Source organism: Pinus tabuliformis, chromosome 8 (genome assembly GCF_031772625.1).
Source record: "Pinus tabuliformis cultivar Carrire ecotype Pingquan chromosome 8, CPIR1, whole genome shotgun sequence".
Lineage (NCBI taxonomy): Eukaryota > Viridiplantae > Streptophyta > Pinopsida > Pinales > Pinaceae > Pinus > Pinus tabuliformis.
This window is the reverse complement of record NC_142294.1, coordinates 432,216,898-432,236,800: the sequence shown is the minus strand read 5'-3', so window position 1 is coordinate 432,236,800 and position 19,903 is coordinate 432,216,898. Positions and strand designations below refer to the sequence as shown.

Sequence of the window (19,903 nt, the reverse complement as noted above, 5' to 3'; positions counted from 1 at the left end):
CTTATTAAATAAATAACAGAAATTTCTAAAAGCTCCCTCAATGAGTCTGAAATTTCTAAGGGCTCCCTCAATAAGTCTTTTTTTCAATTTATAAAGGCTCCGATGATAAAAATAAATAACATAAATAACCTTAACAACGACTGAACCTCTTCACCACAAAATGTGATACTAAAATTTATATACTGAAATAAAAGATAATAAAAACCCTTATCACGAAAAATGATAAAAACACCCTTCACCCACATTCCATTACATCGAACTACTCATATAATATTACCTTCCGGTACCTGGTAGTGGTAAAGCGCCTTTATCATCTTCCGTTACACTATATATAAAAGGGGATACTCTCTTTTATTTTCTTCACTGCCAGATGATTTCATCCCTCTTCTCCAAGGGATTCGATATCTTCAGTTATCTCACCTCATTTTGTAGAGAAATCTGAGCACCATGGAGCATGCCGCGATAAAGGTATGGAGTTCTCTGTGTGTGTTATGCTCCTTAAAAATGGGTTTTGCCGGTCAGTAATTCCTTTTACAGGACTGAATGGATCTCTTTAATTGTAATTTATTTGCGTTGTATCATAATCATACTTTTTGTTTTATGAATGCAACTGTATCATCTAATATCATGTGTCTGTGTCAGTTTGGACACCCCAATGGCTTCGCTCGGCGTTTAGTGGTTCGCAAGAAATCCGAAGGCCCTCCCGCTATCTCTTTTTCAGATTTGGCACAATTTGTTCGCAGGGTCTTTGAGTTAGAAGAATCAACTGAGATACGCATCAAATACAAGAAAGATGGAGACGAAGTGGTGGTAGAGGAAGATATGGGGTGGGAGGAAACGTGCTACAGTCTATCCAATGGTGAAGTTCTGCTGGTGGATGTGCAAATTAAATTACCAGTCGCTCCTGGTACCAAAGAAGTGATGTGGGAAGAGATCAGCATCCCTACGAACCCCATTTATTTAAGGCCACCCCCATAACATAATCTTCTGAACAATCCAATCAAGAAAAGATGTTCATTCCGACCGCTAATTTTATATATTTTAGGAAAAATTTTGATTTTGTGTTGAGTTTATCAATGTAGTTTTTGAGAAGTTCTCTGGCGGCAGGGTTGTGATATGGGATGGTTTGAGATGTCCTCTTTTTTTTTTTCTGTGTGGCGATCTCTGCAACATTCTTTTGTTACTTTTGCTCTTTTCTGGTTGAGAACAACCAGAAATAGTCATGTGGCCAATTTTTTTTTAAAACAGTTATATCGACGATCTTTTTCTTTGATGAGGTGCTCTGTATGATTTGATGAGCTGCTCTGTATGATTGGATGATTATGACTTGATATAAACCCATGAAAATCTGTTTTGTCTAATTTTTTTTTATCAATATAGTAAGGGTAAATCCATTATTATTTATTCATTAGAGTTTTTATTATGAAACTTTCACTGTCTGTGGTTCTGTTACCTTTTCTTTTCTCATATATCGTAGGGTTGGATCAGAATAATGAATAAAAAAACTATATCTATTAAATCTGTGTTGCTCGATTATGAAATCCATTTTATTAAATCTGTGTTGCTGACTTATGAAATCCATTTTCTTATTAGGCTATATGCTTTGAATTATGAGTAGTTTGCAGGGATTAAAGATATTCAGAAATTTATGCTCAGCAAATATCTTTCAGAGATTTATTCCCAACAAATATCTTTCTTTATTATATGAATATGCTGCAGTGTGTAGAGAGAGTAGCACTGGTGCCACCTTCCATCTACATAGTCCTCTAGTCCTAAGCTGCGGTGTCCAGAGAAAGTGGCACTGGTGCCACCTGCCATCTACATAGTTCTCTTACCTGCCATCTTCATGGTCCTGCCATCTCCATAGTTGGTGTTCAGAACCTAGCTTAATTCGCATTTCACATTGTACACTTTGTGAGGCTCGTCCTTTGCAGTTGTGTTTCATTTCATTTAGCAGATATGACTTATTTGAATTGGTGCCGTGAGACCAGAGGGCATTCATCAAGTAAGTGTATACCTGACTGTAAGTGCTGTTATTTAGTTCTAACCCAGAAGACTGGGAGTAAGTATACCTGATTGTAAGTGCTGTCAGTTAATTCTAACCGAAAAGGCGGGCCAACGTTCTTGTGCCTGTACGTGTAGGTTATCTGAATGTCGCATAGATGCTGATTAATCACTTGGGATCGTTTCTGATAACTATTTTAAATAACTATAAATTTAGCATAGCGTGATAAAAAATCATATTAAAACAAAATATGTAAAGCTTCTTAAAGCTTGAATGGTATTGCTTTGCTTATGATTGAATATCTCTGTTTACATTATTAATGTAGTTATTCTTTTCATCCGCAAAAATTCGTTTCTTGAAATGAATGTTTTTAAAATTTTCATATGGAGATTATATATTTGAAATTCTGTTCAGCACCATGGCTTATCAAGGATACGAGTTCCGAGTTGATTGATTAAGATATAATGATTATATAAATGGTCTTATTGTAAGCTTAAAAAGTCTGGTTGCAAGGTTAAAAAATATGAGTCACATTTTATTGTTTTGGATGTTTTGAATGTGGTATGTTTGTTATTTATATTATATTGAATTTTGTAATAAAAATTGGTGGGTTGTATTTTTACAATCACAATACAAATTTAAAAAATAGGAAAAAATTTAATCTCTAATTTCAAAAGAGATGCACATTCACCTATATCAATTTTAGAAGATGAGGTAAATATGTGTTTATGTTTTCTTATTGTAATTTCTGTTCATCACTGCATGGTACTTAAGTTTGGTAGTGTGTTTGAGATGTGACATGTAAATAACATTGTTCAGTTGTGAGGATGTTCTTTCTCAAGCCTTGGCTACTCAACACCCTTCTGCTTGATGTCTTATATTCACATATTTTCAGTCCATTGTTCTGGATGTTAATGATCTGTGTTTTTTTTGGTCTTTTATAAAAAACAAATGTCATGAAATTGAGATTATTATTTCATTTTTTAAAAATAGCGAATGTCTAGAAGTGTAATGCCAATTGTTGATGCAGAGGATAATGATGTATCAGTTCATAGTGAAGCATTGAAAGTTCTAGAGAACATGGCCATGGAAGAGAAACAGCTAGAACACCAATTTAACAATTTGGTGTTCTAGTTTATTTTGTCATGGCATAGTCTTGTAAACAAAATGTGAATGCTGATTTTGCTTAAATACAAAATTCTCTTCGTTGGCTTTACCACGGAGGATGATTATTGTAGGATGGTGGGAGGATGATTATTGTAGGATGGTGAGATATAGTTAATTCTGTCATGGCATAGTGTCATAAACTTTGTGAGAATTATGGTTTTGCTAAATTACAATATTTTATATTTTTATATGGATTTTGTCATAGTGTTGTTGGTGTACCAGGATACTTTTTATATGGATTTTGTCCTGGTATTGTTGGTGTACCACAATACCATGCCAAACAATGCTCTTACAATAAAGTGTATGATTGATTTTTTTGGGTCTTGTGATAATATGTGTTAAAAATTAGCATGTTTTTTTTAGTTTTTGATGTTGTGTGTATACTAGTGTTAGTCAATAATTCAATCATTTGTTATAACGAACTGATTTCTCCGCCCAGCATTCATGGTCTTTGAAATTAGTAAATGTATAAAATATAAAATATTTTTATTCTTAAAATTAGTAAATGTGTAAAATATTTTTTGATTTCTTTGCAAAGCATTCATAGTCCTTGAAATTAGTAAATATATAAATTATTCCTTGAAATTAGTAAATATATAAATTATTTTTTGAAATTAGTAAAATCTCACTTTACCAAGCATTATTCTCCTTGAAATTTAGAAGCAAAAGACAGATATTGCCCTAGGCTTCTCTTAACCTCCACACGGTTAGAGAAGCCATGAATTTGTTCCCATAGCTTAAAAGTTCAAATACAAATTTCAATTAGAAGGAAAAAAGAAAAAAAAATCCCCGTGAATGAAGAGTAACTGTGTACCATCTCGTAATAAAATGCTCAAATTATTAGACAAAATGCCATACACCTTTGAATTTCTTACAAAATAACAACCCTACATTTTCATTTTATCTTTTGGTGTTTCATTTTTTTGTCATTGCTGTTTGGAGTCTTGGTTATTCCTGTATGGGGTCATTGGGCTCTTAATCATTTCGATTGTGGAGTTGTCTTTGTTGTTGGTTGACATAGGTTAGAGCGTTACTATTTAGTATTTTTTATGAATTTGATTTGGAAATTGGGTATGTTTTTTAATAGTTAAATAATTTAAAAGAATTAATGATATTGAAATCCGGAATATGTATTTGGTATTAATATTTATGTTTTATATTATCAATAATAGCTTATGAATTTAATTTAAATATTTTTTTATATTTAATTATTAAATGTGCTTTTGATTTGTATGAGTATTAGTGAGCAATGGTACATAAGCATATTCACATTGGTTACTGTATTGGGTGGTGAAAATGGCAGCTTTAGAATCCCATCTCACCTACGGTGACCAAATGAGGTCAACTGCCTCTTCTGCAGCTTGTACCTCTGTTTCTTAATGCCACTGAATGGTAGGACAACAATTGAAATTGGAACTTACTAAGATATTAGTGGTGAAGCAACTGGATCAATAGGTTCAGTCCTAGCACCACCAGCAGATAGAGGAGCATATCTACTAGCAACGGGACCAGAGTGAGAAGTAGAGCCAGACGCAATAGCTTCTTTCCTAGTATCCCTTCTTGTACCAGATAAAGATCCAGCGCAAAGTGTTCCAGATCGAACATATTTATAGTTTACAAACCCATAGCCAGTGGTTTATGTGATAAATTTTTCTGTAGATCCAGAAGTAGATGGAGCATTGAAGCGAGCAAAGCCAGAGACATAGTAAGTAGAGCTGGCCAAAGAGAGCTATTATCCTTCCTTTGGAGGCTTTTTGTGCACGAATAATCCAGGGCCTTATATCCTTTGGAGGCTTTTTGTGCACGAATAATCCAGGGCCTTTTATTAATTAAGGCCCTTAATAGTTCTGAATTGAGCAACAATAGTTTTCATTAATGACCACGCGCTGGTATTTCTAGCTTTTGATGAGCGAGATGGGTGTACACTGTATTATAATATCGTGGTATTAACCAGTTGACTCAGGTGAGATAGGAAATACAGCTTGGCAGACGAAATAGATGTGCAAGAGAGCTTGGAAGGGAGGGTCGGTTCAGCTCGGCTGAGGTCAGATCAGATCAGATACCAAGCCCATGAAAGAGAATCAATACTTCTGACTTCCTAAAGTGACATCTAACATATCTAACATATGAGAACAATATGTTAGCTTTTTGATCTATAGTGTAACCGAAGATGATAAAGGCGCCCTTACCACTAATATTATATTAGTAATTCGATGTAACCGAAAGCCCACCTTCCGTTACATCGTACTAATATAATATTACCTTCCCTTACCTGAAACTAATAACATAGCCTTTATCATCTTCCATTACACTATATATAAAATTGATAGTCTCTTTCATTTTCTTCACTTCACGGCAGATGATTTAATCCCTCTTCTCCAAGGGTTTCGAGATCTTCAGTTATCTCATCTCATTTTGTAGAGAAAACTCGGCGCCATGGAGCATACCGTGATAAAGGTCTGGAGTTCGGAGACCCCAATGGCTTCGCTCGGCTTTTAGTGGTTCGCAAATCATGGAAGACCCTCTCGCTATCTCTTTTTCAGAGTTGGAAGAATATGTTCGCAGGGTGTTTGATTTGGAAATGTCAGCGGAAACACGCTTCAAATACAAGAAAGATGGAGACGAAGTGGTGGTAGAGGAAGATATGGGGTGGGAGGAAACGTGCTACAGTCTATTCAATCGGGAAGTGCTGCCGGTGGATGTGCAAATTAAATTACCTGTCGCCCCTGATACCAATAATGAGATGTGGGAACAGATCAGCATCGCCCTTTGATTTTGGGTTGAGTATTATCAATCTAGTTTCCAAGTAGGGGTAAATCCATCATTATTTATTCATTAGGGTTGTTATTATGAAACTTTCACTGCCTTTGATTTTGTTACCTTTTCTTAATAATGAATAAAACAACCATATCTATTAAATCTGTGTTGCTCGCCCATGAAATCCATTTTCTTATTAGTCCAGTGACTATGGTAATCGATATGCTTTGAAATATAAGCCGTTTACAGCGATTAAAAACAATTAACTCAAAGTATTAGTTTGTTATTTCATTTTTTCGATAGCATATCACATACTAGTTTAGTCAATAAAAAAATTGGAAGTCTTATTTGGCCTCTGACCTTGGCATCTCTGACATTATATTCACTCATATCTTAGTTAAAAGATGTATCTCATATGTGACTCAAAAGATGTACTTCATAAATAATTATGAATAATTTTCAATTCTGAATTGAAGTAATGCTAGCAAATATTCAGAGATTTATGCTCAGCAAATTTCCTTAGTTATTATATGAATATGTTGGTGTGTCCAGAGAAAGTAGCAATGGTGCCATCTTCCATCTACATAGTCCTACTCTGCGGTGTCTTGAAAAGGTTAAACTGGTGCCACTGCCATCTACATGGTCCTCCTACCTGCCATTTGCATAGTTCTGCCATCTCCATAATTGGTGCTCAGAACCTAGCTGAATTCACATTTCCCATTGTACACTTTGTGGGGGTGTCATCTCCATAGTTGGTGTTCAGAACCTAGCTTAATTTACATTTCACATTGTACACTTTGTAGGGCTTGTCTTTTGCAGTTGTGATTCATTTCATTTCTCATTTGAATTGGTGCCGAGAGATCAAAAGGCATTCACGAAGTATACCTGACTATAAGTGCTGTCATTTAGTTCGAACCGAGAAACCGGGGAGTAGGTATACCTGACTATACGTGTTGTCATTTAATTCTAACCGCGAAGGCGGGCCAACGTTCTCGTACCTGTACGGCCCCTGCGATATTGTTCTCTTCTGTTGGGAATTTTCAATGCAAACCTGTGTCAACTGGCTTACATTGAAAGTAGCCGCAGGTATAAAATTTAGCGATTTCTGAAGACAGTGAAATAATGGGGCTCGTCCTTAGCAGCTGTGATTCATTTCATTTCACAGGTATGACTCATTTGAATTGGTGCCCAGAGACCAAAGGGTATTCATGGAATAAGTAGTGCTCTCATTAATTCTAACAGAGAAGTCGGGCCAATATTCTTGTACCTGTACGCCTGCTGGGATATTGTTCTCTTTTGCTGGGAATTCTCACTGCAAACTTCTGTGTCAATTGGTTTACATTGAGGGGCTTTCATTGAAAGTAGAGGCAGATATATTTGTAGCGACTTCTGAAGCCAATGAAACAATTCCATCTCTTCGTCCAGCCAGAACATCCCAGCCCAGAGTACGTTTATATGACGATGCCTGCAATCAATTATAAAGAATTATTGGATGTTCAACATTATTTTGTTGACAACGATTATTAAATCTGTTTTAGAGTCCAATTAGAATACAATTTCTGGTTTGAAACATTAAACGATTGTGTAGGCTTCTGTAATAAATTTATAACTTTTTATAATTTATGACATCTCAACAAGTCAAACTCACCCGGGTATTAACTTCGTTTTATTCTCGTGTTAACATCCTTTTACTGTCGTGAATGTGGTTGTACTTACTTCTTCGGGGACACGACCCTTCTCATTGTTATTGCTCAAGCACGAGCAGGGAGTGGGAATGGAGGATGACTGAGACGATATTCGACCAAACGCGAGGTATGTAATTGATTGTTGTTACGTAAACTTTTTGAACTTAATTTCACCCAAGCTAAGATATTGGAATCCTTCTTCCTTGCAAGAGAAGGATAAACATGCATCCGATTCATTATGGTGATTATGCAGAAATTCAACATTGGCATTATGTTTGCCCATATTCAGAAGCATAGTATCAGTGTGCTTCACATTCAGTGAAAAACAGGAATATCATCAAGTCCGTCAGTTTAGTTCATACTATTTTGGTCCAAAAAGGCAAATGTGGCCTTGTTTTGTCCAATGGAAAAGTGCATATCGGGAACCCTTCATATCAAAATGATTGGTACTGTGCCAAAGGAGCCTCGGTTCACTTGTAAGAGCAAAAGAGGATTTATCTGCATTTTTTGTTGTCTGCCCCACCCAAATGGTACGTCTCAAAAGAAGACAAGGCCAGGAAAACATCCACGGGATGTTGAAGGAATAGTTAACCCTTGGACCTAGTACTTGAGACTAAACGATTTTGGTTACTTGCAGAGTATGGCTACACAATGAATACTACAGAGAAGAGTGATGTATACAACTATGTAATTGTTCCCACCAATTAATAAATCACCCATGAGATACCATTTAGAATTTACATAACTGAATACAAGCAAATCAAGAACATTTAAGCTCTATCTCATTCATTTATCATTATAGGGATATTTAGTTACCATATTTTTCGCTATTTGTTTATATGTGAAAATCAATGTAAAGGGCCTCATAGTAATTCTAGACTGTGCCTGGGCACCTTATGATTGTAATTTTTATTCTGCTTGAATAAGGCTCCCACTCCCGTTCTCCCGTTTATTGTAATGGATGTCCTTACTGTGGCAGGTTTGTTATTCATATGATATTGAACTTTGAAATAAAAAAATGGTGGGTTTTGTTTTTACAATCACAATACAGATTTTAAAAATGGAAAAAGATTCAATCTCCAATCTCAAAAGAGATGCACAGTCACCTATATTTGCTGTAGAAGATGAGGTAAATATGTGTTTATGCTTTCTCAATTGTACTGCAATTTCTATCCATCACTGCATGGTACCTAGGTTTGGTAGTGTGTTTGGGATGTAATATGTAAAGAACATTGCTCAGTTGTGACCATGTTCTTTCTCAAGCCCTGGCTACTCAACTTTGTGTTTTTTTGTCTTTTATAAAAAAAAATTGCATTGAGATTGAGATTATTATTTCATTTTCTATGAATAGGGAATGTCTGGAAGTGAAGTGTCAGTTGTTGTTGATGCAGAGGATAATGATGTATTAGTTCATGGTGAAGCATTGGAAGTTCCAGAGAATATGGGCATGGAGGAGAAACACCTAGAAACAGTTGTCTTTCTCAATGAAGCTCTATTTTCTTTTGTCATTTCTGATTTTTTTAAGTGTGTGAGCCAATGAATCTAGTGGAACACCATGTTGAAATCTAATTTCAACTGCGCACCTCAAAACCACCGCAGCAAAACCACAAACCACCTTGATGCGCATCGGACCGCTTTTGCGTGAAGGCAGTTTCCATATGAACGAGCCCGATACAATATAGTGCAGACGCGTGGCTCTCGGCATACGTAAGCAAGTCTGACTTTTCGGGTGCTAATGTTCAGCATAATGAGGCCTTCCGAAATCCTCCACCGCCGTCCGATTGTCTTCATCAATCTCTGTCGTCGATTGTTCCAAGATGCATACGAGCCTGCATTAAAGGCTTAGCGTGGAGTAAAATCAAGTTTCGTTGACCATACCTTTTATTAATGCAGTGTCATATGTGTAGGTGAATAGTTAAGTTTTTTTTATATTACGGCACGTAAAGTAATTAAGTCTGTTCGTTTTGTTTTGATATATGTTTTTGTTTAGTTTTTATAATGAGCTAAAAAAAATGTAAATGTTTTATGTTGTAATGCTCCTTTAGCTGCAGTGAAAAAAAACTGAGTTGACTTTTTATAAGACTTTGGTTTTGCACAGCAGTGCAAGCTAGAAAAATCAATGGGAACGCATATGTATTCGAGGGCTGTTATGTGTTGATTTTTTTTTGCAAAGAGCGAATATCGCACAGCAGTGCGTAGAAGAAGTATGAGAGTTTTTGTATGTCTTTGTATTTTATTTTTGTGATATGCACAGCAGTGGGAAACAAGAAGTGGTAAATGTAAAAGCTCTTTTACAGCAGTAAATCCATGTAAATTTATTTTACAGCAGTGAATGAAGATTTTACACAGCAGTGTAAAAATCATTTTGTAAAAGAGAGACAGAGTATTTTGTTTTGGTGAAAGTTTTTTTTGGTAAATCCCTCTGAGTGAAAGAGGAAGAAAATTGTATCAGGCCTTTTATGAATTAATACAAATTTATTATGGGTGTGAAAAATCTCTGTTCTCAGAAATTTTATTAGCCTCCCTGTGCAAAAGATCATGTGGCAGAAACAGAGTATTTCCTCTGTTCAATATTTGTTTGAAATTACCAGAAATTTCCAACAGTGGTATCAGAGCAGGCTTAGGCTCTTTGAAAGTGTTCAAGAAGCTGAAAGGAGGAGTCTTTTGTTGCAGCAGTAAATCTTCTCCAGCAGAGTGAAGACAGTCAACAAAAGATTTAGGTATTCTTCAAAGTTTTCTTTTTGTTACTGCTGAAGAGACAGTCAGTTTTTTAAATACACAGTCAAGGAATGGCTAGCACAAGCACTAGCATGGGTATGTTTAATACCCAGCTCCCACAGTTCAATGGGAAAAACTATGACTATTGGGCAATAACTATGAGAGCCCTGTTTGCCTCTCAAGATTTATGGGAAATAGTTGAAGATGGTTTTGAAGAACCAGCAGATGAAAATGAGTTTAATAGATTAACTCCAGCAGAGAAGGATCTGCTGAAGAGCAATAGGAAGAAGGATTCAAAAGCCCGTGTGTTGTTGTATCTAGCAGTAGACCAGAGTGTGTTTCCAAGGTTAGCAGTAGCTAAGACAACAAATGAAGCATGGCAAACCCTCAAGACAGCCTATCAAGGCATGGAGAGAGTGAAGACAGCAAAACTACAATTGCTGAGAAAAGATTTTGAGAATCTGAGCATGAAGGAGTCAGATAATATTGACTCATTCTTCACACATGTGATTGGTTTGGTCACACAGATGAGGACTCATGGAGAAACCATTGAAGAAAGGAGGATTGTGGAGAAAATATTGAGGGTCTTACCCTCAAAGTTTGATGTGATTGTCACCACCATAGAGGAGACAAAGGATCTCTCAAACTTTTCAGTTGATGAGCTTCATGCATCACTGATAACACATGAGCAGAGGTTGAGTAGAAATGAAAACTCATCTCTAGAGCAAGCCTTCAAGACCCAGATGTCCTTTGGAAGAGGAAGAGGTCAAGGCAGAGGAAACAAGAGAGGAAGAGGTAGAAGTCAAAACAGAGGTGGAAGGAACAGCCCAGCAAATGCTCAAGGAAGAGGCAGCAATCCAAATCAGAACCAAGGCCAAGGCAGCAGCCAACAAAGAGGACAACAACATGCTCAAGGACAAAGGTATGAAAAATCCAATGTCCAATGCTATTATTGTAAAAAATATGGGCATTATGCCAGTGAATGTAGGAAGAAGCAGCATGATATAAACAATAGATCAAATGCAAATGTCACTAGAGAAAACAGCAGTCAAGATAATGTGTTGTTAGCTTGTAACATAGCTGAAACAAACAGTGAGGATATATGGTTTTTAGACTCAGGTTGCAACAACCATATGACAAGAAACATAGCCCTCTTTTCTGCTCTAGATCATAATATGAAATCAGAAGTTACACTAGGAACTGATAGCAAAATTTCTGTTATGGGAAAAGGAGAGGTAAAAATATTTACAAAGCAAGGAGAAAGGAAAACCATAGCAGATGTCTATTATGTCCCCAGAATAAGATGTAACCTCTTGAGTATTGGACAGCTTGTTCAAAAGGGGTACAATGTTTTCTTTGTGAATGATGTATGCACCATCATGGATATAGCACCCAGCAAAAGATGCATTGCTGAAGTAAAAATGACAAGGAACATGATGTTCCCTCTCCGGATCAGGGCAGATTTGAAAAACAAGAATGTAATTGCAGCAGTCACCCAAGAGGCTTTCCAAAGCGTGCCAAATGATGAAAATTGGTTGTGGCACTTGAGATTTGGACATCTCAACTTTGGAGGTCTAAACTTGTTAAGCAGAAAAGGAATGGTAAGAGGACTACCATTGATAGAGAAACCGGACAGCCTTTGTGAAGGTTGCATTTTGGGAAAACAACACAGAGAAATTTTTCCATCAGGGAAGAGCATAAGGGCAAAGGCACCCTTAGAAATCATCCACTCAGATTTATGTGGACCGATGCAAGCTCCATCATTAGCAGGCAGCCAATATTTCCTAACATTCATTGATGACTTTACAAGAAAAACTTGGGTATATTTTATTAAAAACAAAAGTGAAGCGTTTGAAAAATTCTGAAATTTCGAAGCACTTGTGGAGATCCAAAGCAGGTTGCATATAAAAGTTTTGAGAACTGACAGAGGAAGTGAGTATATCTCCAAGGAATTCCTACGATTTTGTAGAGAAAATGGAATTCACAAACAGTTTACAACTAGGTACACCCCACAGCAAAATGGAGTTGCTGAAAGGAAGAATAGGACCATCATGGATATGGCGAGGAGCATGCTGAAGGCAAAGCATTTGCCAAATGATTATTGGGCTGAAGCTGCAAATTGTGCAGTGTATATTTTGAACAGGTGCCCTACAAAAGCAGTGTTGAACAAAGTGTCGGAAGAAGCATGGAGTGGGAGAAAGCAAGGTGTCACCCACTTGAAAGTTTTTGGATGTGTGGCCTATGCACACATTCCAGATCAGCTAAGGAGGAAGTTGGACAACAAAGGGGAGAAATGTCTTTTCATTGGATACAGTGAGGAATCCAAAGCTTACAGGTTGTATATCCCATCTACCAAGAAGTTTTTTGTCAGCAGAGATGTTCAATTCATTGAAGAAGAAGCTTGGGATGGAAGCATAGAGAAAACAGTGAATGTTAAAAACTGTTTGTCTCATGATGAAGATGATGAGGAGGTGGCTGAAATGCATCCCCAAACAGCAGCGCCAACACAAGGACAGCAAGGGACACCATTGAGGATAAATGAAAGTGCTTCTCCAAGCACACCACAAGGAGGAAATTCAAGTGCATCATCAAGCACTTGCACACCAAATGAAAGAGGTAAGAAGTTCAGAAATTTAAGTGACATTTATGATGAAGGAATGAATTCCTTATTTGCCTTGTATTGTCATGTTGATGATCCTATTCATTTCGAAGATGCAATCAAAGATAAGAAATGGATAGAAGCTATGGATGAGGAGATGAATGCCATAGAGAGAAACAAAACATGGGATTTGGTTGAGCTACCAAAAGGTAAAGAAGTCATTGGAGTGAAATGGGTTTACAAGACCAAAAGCAATGCTGAAGGCAAGATAGAAAGGCACAAGGCAAGGCTGGTTGTCAAAGGGTACAAGCAGCAGTATGGGAGAGATTATGAGGAGACTTTCGCACCGGTTGCAAGAATGGAAACCGTGAGAGCAGTGCTGTCCATAGCAGCTCAAAACAAGTGGAAAGTTTACCAAATGGACGTGAATTCAGCATTCCTAAATGGAGTGTTAATGGAAGAGGTTTACATTGAACAACCTCTAGGCTATGAGAAGAAAGGTGAAGAGCACAAAGTGTGCAAATTGAAGAAGGCTCTTTATGGGCTGAAGCAAGCGCCAAGAGCATGGTACAGCAGGATAGATTCCTATCTATTGGATAATGAATTCGACAAGTGTGAAGGAGAACCCACCGTCTACATCAAAGAAAAAGATGGTAAAATTTTAATTGTTGTCTTATATGTTGATGATGTTATTTTCACAGGTAGTGATAATCAGCTCATTGAGAATTTTAAATCAGTCATGAAAGAGGAATTTGAAATGACTGACATGGGTTTCTTGAGATACTTCTTAGGCATAGAAGTAGATCAAAATGAAAAAGGAATTTTTATCTCACAAGCTAGATATGTAAATCAAGTGTTGGGCAGATTTAACATGCAAGAATGCAAAGCAGAGATCACTCCCACAGTAATGGGATTAAAACTCAGCAGAGAGAACAGCAGCAAGGATTTTGATCCTAGTTTGTACAAAAGTATTGTTGGCAGCCTTATGTATTTAACAGCAACTAGGCCTGACATTATGTTTGTTGTTAGTTTAATTTCCAGATTCATGGAAAGGCCAAAGGAGGCACATTGGCAGGCAGCAAAAAGAATTTTAAGGTATGTCAAAGGTACCAAAATGTTTGGAATTTTATATAGTGTCTCAAAACATTCAGACTTAGTTGGATACACTGATAGTGATTGGGCTGGAAGTGTAGATGATCGGAAAAGCACTTTCGGTTATGTTTTTCATATGGGTTCAGGAGCCATTTCATGGGCTTCTAAGAAGCAGTCCATTGTAGCATTGTCTACAGCAGAGGCTGAATATGTGGCAGCTACAGCAGCAACATGTCAAGCAGTTTGGATGAGAAGAATGTTGAGGAGCTTAGGCCAAGAGCAGGCAAAAGCGACAGTGATTTTTTGTGACAATAGCTCAGCTATTGCATTGTCAAAGAATTCAGTGTTTCATAAGAGAACGAAACACATTGATACAAGGTTTCACTACATCAGAGAATTGGTGAACAATGGAGAAATTGTCTTAGAACATTGCAGGACTCAAGAACAGGTAGTAGACATTTTGACAAAGCCATTGGATCAGAAAAGCTTTGAATTTTTGAGAAAGTGTCTCGGTATGACCGAATGCCCAGCAGTTGAAATTAAAGGGGAGTGTTGAAATCTAATTTCAACTACGCACCTCAAAACCACCGCAGCAAAACCACAAACCACCTTGATGCGTATCGGACCGCTTTTGCGTGAAGGCAGTTTCCGTATGAACGAGCCCGATACAATATAGTGCAGACGCGTGGCTCTCGGCATACGTAAGCAAGTCTGACTTTTCGGGTGCTAATGTTCAGCATAATGAGGCCTTCCGAAATCCTCCACCGCCGTCCGATTGTCTTCATCAATCTCCGCCGTCGATTGTTCCAAGATGCATACGAGCCTGCATTAAAGGCTTAGCGTGGAGTAAAATCAAGTTTCGTTGACCATACCTTTTATTAATGCAGTGTCATATGTGTAGGTGCATAGTTAAGTTTTTTTTATATTACGGCACGTAAAGTAATTAAGTCTGTTCGTTTTGTTTTGATATACGTTTTTGTTTAGTTTTTATAATGAGCCAAAAAAAATGTAAATGTTTTATGTTGTAATGCTCCTTTAGCTGCAGCGAAAAAAAACTGAGTTGAACTTTTATAAGACTTTGGTTTTGCACAGCAGTGCAAGCTGGAAAAATCAATGGGAACGCATATGTATTCGAGGGCTGTTATGTGTTGATTTTTTTTTGCAAGGAGCGAATATCGCACAACAGTGCGTAGAAGAAGTATGAGAGTTTTTGTATGTCTTTGTATTTTATTTTTGTGATATGCACAGCAGTGGGAAACAAGAAGTGGTAAATGTAAAAGCTCTTTTACAGCAGCAAATCCATGTAAATTTATTTTACAGCAGTGAATGAAGATTTTACACATCAGTGTAAAAATCATTTTGTAAAAGAGAGAGAGAGTATTTTGTTTTGGTGAAAGTTTTTTTTGGTAAATCCCTCTGAGTGAAAGAGGAAGAAAATTGTATCAGGCTTTTTATGAATTAATACAAGTTTATTATGGGTGTGAAAAATCTCTGTTCTCAGAAATTTTATTAGCCTCCCTGTGCAAAAGATCCTGTGGCAGAAACAGAGTATTTCCTCTGTTCAATATTTGTTTGAAATTACCAGAAATTTCCAACACGCCAATTTAACAATTTGGAATACCAATTTAACAATTTGGGGTTCTAGCTTAATTTGTCATTGAATAGTCTTGTAAATAAAATGTGAATGCTGATTTTGCTTAAATACAAAATTCTATTCGTTGTGTATGTCTTTTGACCAGTTGCTTTACCATGGCGGATGGTTATGTTAGGATGGTGAGATATAGTTAATTCTGTCATGCATAGTGTCATAAACTTTGTAGGAATTATGGTTTTTCTAAATTACTATGTTTTATATTTTTATATGGATTTTGTCATGGTATTTTTGGTGTACGACAATACCATGCTAGACATGGTTCTTGCAGTCAGGTGTATGATTGATTTTTTATGATTGGCAGGTGCTAAACATGGGTATTGTGATAATGTGTGACTCCTTTGTTAAAAATTGGCAGGTTTTTTGAGTTCTTGATGTTCTGTGTATACTAGTGTTGTGTGTACTAGTGTTAGGCCAATGCTTCAGTGATTTGTTCTAACAAACTGATTTCTCTGTATAGCATTCATGGTCCTTGAAATTAGTAAATATATAAATTATTTTTCGAAATTAGTAAAATCTCACTTTACAAAGTATTATTCTCCTTGAAATTTGGAAGCGACAGACATTTCATGAGGTTTCTCTGAACTTCCACACGGCTAATGAGGCCATGAATTTGTTCCCATGGCTTAGAAGTTCAAATACAAATTTCAATTAAAAGTAAAACGAAAAAATTTATTAAAAAAATGCCATAAACCTCTGAATTTCTTACAAAATAACAACCCGACATTTTCATTCATCTTTTGGTGTTTCATTTTTTGTCATTGCTGTTTGGAGTTTTTGGTTATTCCTGTATCGGGTCATTGGGCTCTTAATCATTTCGATTGTGGAGTTATCTTTGTTGACATCTGCTTACTATTTAGTACTTTTTTTTTATGAATTTGATGTTTAGGTATTTGATTTGGAAATTGGGTGTATGTTTGTTATTTATGATAATTATATGATTTAAAAGAATCGATGACATTGAAATTGAAATTGAGAGTATGTATTTGGCATTAATATTTATACTTTTATATTGAAATTGAGAGTATGTATTTTTTACATTATTAAGTGTTTCTTTTGGTTTGTATGATAATTATATGATTTAAAAGAGTCAATGACATTGAAAGTGAGAGTATGTACTTGGTATTAATATTTATGTTTTTATATCATCACTAACAGCTTATGAATTTAATTTAAATATTTTTTTACATTATTAAATGTTTCTTTTCGTTTGTATGAGTATCTGGTGAGCAACGGTACACATGTATATTCAGATTGGTTACTGTATTGAGTGGTTAAAATGGCAGCTTTAGAATCCCCATCTCACAGTACCTGACCAAATGAGGTCAGCTGCCTTTCCTGCAGCTTGTACCTCTGCTTCTTAATGCTACTGAATGGTGGTTGATTCAGATTGGTTACTGTATTGGGTGGTTAAAATGGCAGCTTTAGAATCCCCATCTCACAGTACCTGACCAAATGAGGTCAGCTGCCTTTCCTGCAGCTTGTACCTCTGCTTCTTAATGCTACTGAATGGTGGGACAACCATTGAAATTGGAACTTACTAAGATACTAGTGGTGAAGCAACTGGATCAATAGGTTCAGTCTTAGCACCACCAGCAGATAGAGGAGCATATCTACTAGCACCAGAGTGAGAAGTAGAGCCAGACGCAATAGCTTCTTTCATAGTATCCCTTTTTGTACCAGATAAAGATCTAGCGCAAAGTCTTCCAGATCGAACATATTTATAGTTTACAGATCCATAGCTAGTGGTTTATGTGATAAATTTTTCTGTAGATCCAGAAGTAGATGGAGCATTGAAGCGAGCAAAGCCAGAAGTAGATGGACCATTGAAGCGAGCAAAACCAGAGAGAGAGTAAGTAGAGCTGGCCAAAGAGAGCTATTCTCCTTTGGAGGCTTTTTGTGCACGAATAATCCAGGGCATTTTATTAACTAAGGCTTTAATAATTCTGAATTGTGTAGAAATAGTTTTCGTTAATGACCAAGAGCTAGTACTTCTAGTTTTTGATGTGCGAGATGGGTGTATTATAATATCGTGCTATTAACCAGTTGACTCAGGCGAGATAGGGAATGCAGCTTGGCAGATGAAACAGATGGGGGAGAGAGCTTGCAAGGGAGGTTTGGTTCAGTTCAGGTCAGGTCAGGTACCAAGCCCAAGAAAGAGAATCCATACTTCCGACTTGCTAAGGTGACATCTAACAAGTAACATATGAGAACAATATGTTAGTTTTTTCTTTCTTTTTCTTTTTTGTTTACACTTAATTGGCCTGGATAAACGCTATATCCTTAGCTAAGTCCTGCGTAATCGGATAAATTAGCATTACTGAATAAATTTGCAAACAGAGACCCGGAACTAGCTATGCTACTATAATAGGACAGCTCTTCGTCAACGTTGAAAGCGATCAGAGGGTTTTTGAGGTTTTTTTATCCAGTCTGGCGACTTCAGTGGGATATGTCATTTGCCTTCTGAAACTAAAGAAGGCAAATTGTAAATTGTAATCACCAGCTAAGTTAAGTTGTTTAATAGAAGTTTAAGGAAAGTGCTTCACACTTTTGAATTTATAATATAACAAAACTTTTTGATATAATTTGACATTGCAATAAGTTTTTTTAGCCGTAGTGCTGTTAATTAGGACTGTTTTTTTTTTCAAAAGGTGGAAAAACTTATCAAACTCAGTTTGTCAAACCAACAGTGAGGACAGCCATCTCTGGCTGCTATCCGTGAATGTCAGTTGACACATCACTGTTATCAAGGAAAACCACGCCACCTGAAATAACCGGCTGGTGGTCCGTAAGGGAGCAGGCTTTCACTCCTGCCAGATGCCTCTGGGTCTTGGGCCGTTAGGCTGGTGGTCCGTAAGGGAGCAGGCTTTCACTCCTGCCAGATGCCTCTGGGTCTTGGGCCGTTAACCTGTTTCCTTACGTCCGAGGAAGACGAGCTCTTAGCCAAGCAGAAGCAGTTTTAGGGCATACTCCAGGCCCATGCTAATTAGGACTGTTAGCTGTTAGCTAAGTTTAATTTGACATTGCAATAAGTTTTCCTAATTACTGTTAATTAGGACTGTTAGCTGTCATTTCAAGTACACTAGCAGGACTAGCTGCTTCGTAGCTCGTTTTGTTAATATGAAAATATGGATGTTCATTCCCCACACAGGGATGTTGGTAAATACTTATGGTTTGTGTTTTCTAGGGCCCTATGTAAAACAAAACTACTACATAAAATTATCTCTGATACCTTCCTCAAAACGAGTTTACAGTTCTTTCTTACAAACTGTTTATTTAAACAAACAAAAAATCACTCTGTAGCTTTCTTCTTAACGTCAAAATGGAACAAAACTACTTCATAAAATTATCTCTGATACCTTCCTCAAAACGAGTTTACAGTTCTTTCTTACAAACGTTTATTTAAACAAACAAAAAATCACTCCGTAGCTTTCTTCTTAACGTCAAAATGGAGTTCGGAGCATATTCCATTGATATAAAATTTTCACTGATATTTCCTATTCTTTTTGGCAATAAAGACCACAAAACAGAATTGATGTATAAATTTGAATTATAAAGAAAAGGAAAATTCTTCGAACAAGATGATTTACAACGTATTCAGAAATGAGAAAATATCCCACCGGAAGGGATAGAATTTCTTTGCACAGCTCTTTGACATTCAATTCGATGTAGAGATGCTATGCTGTAGTTTAACTAGCTGGAGGAATTGCTCGCAAAGTTATGGAATTCCGATCATATTTAGAGAAAATTTGCCAAGGATTTTTGTAAATCCAAGTTATAGTTTTTAAATTTCAGAAGTTTAGGTGTCCTAAATGTTTTTGATGGTGCTGAATCCATTTCCACCATCAAAAACAGGATTCGAACACTGCCTCTACAAGATTTTTAGAAATTTTTTTGCCTTGATTCTAACCACTTTTGGCTTTTGGCTGTCACGGCAATTCCTCGGCATTGATAGACTCCCATTGTCCATTCAAATTTTAAACTACACTTTTTAATCACTTATTTAATAGAATCTAAATTAACCATGTTTTCAATATGTAATTTGTTATTGGTTCAGTGAATGATTAGTTTTGAGTTGCCACATATTTTAATTTTAAGTGAGAGATTAGAACTATTTGAAAATTTTAATATTAATATTAGTACAACCCAATATTATTAATAAGAATTATAGTCTTGATAATAATAAATTGTATAGAAAAGTGCTCTCAACTATAGAAATTTTGAAATTT

General features: G+C 36.5%; 1 long non-coding RNA gene across 1 annotated transcript; it reads left to right on the top strand.

The window, feature by feature from the left end:
• The first annotated feature begins 17,194 nt into the window (after positions 1-17,194).
• Positions 17,195-18,156, top strand: LOC149235901 (uncharacterized). The gene is made up of 3 exons (XR_016268355.1): positions 17,195-17,526; positions 17,721-17,859; positions 18,015-18,156. It is a non-coding gene; the product is annotated as an uncharacterized LOC149235901 (long non-coding RNA).
• The last annotated feature ends 1,747 nt before the right edge of the window (positions 18,157-19,903 follow it).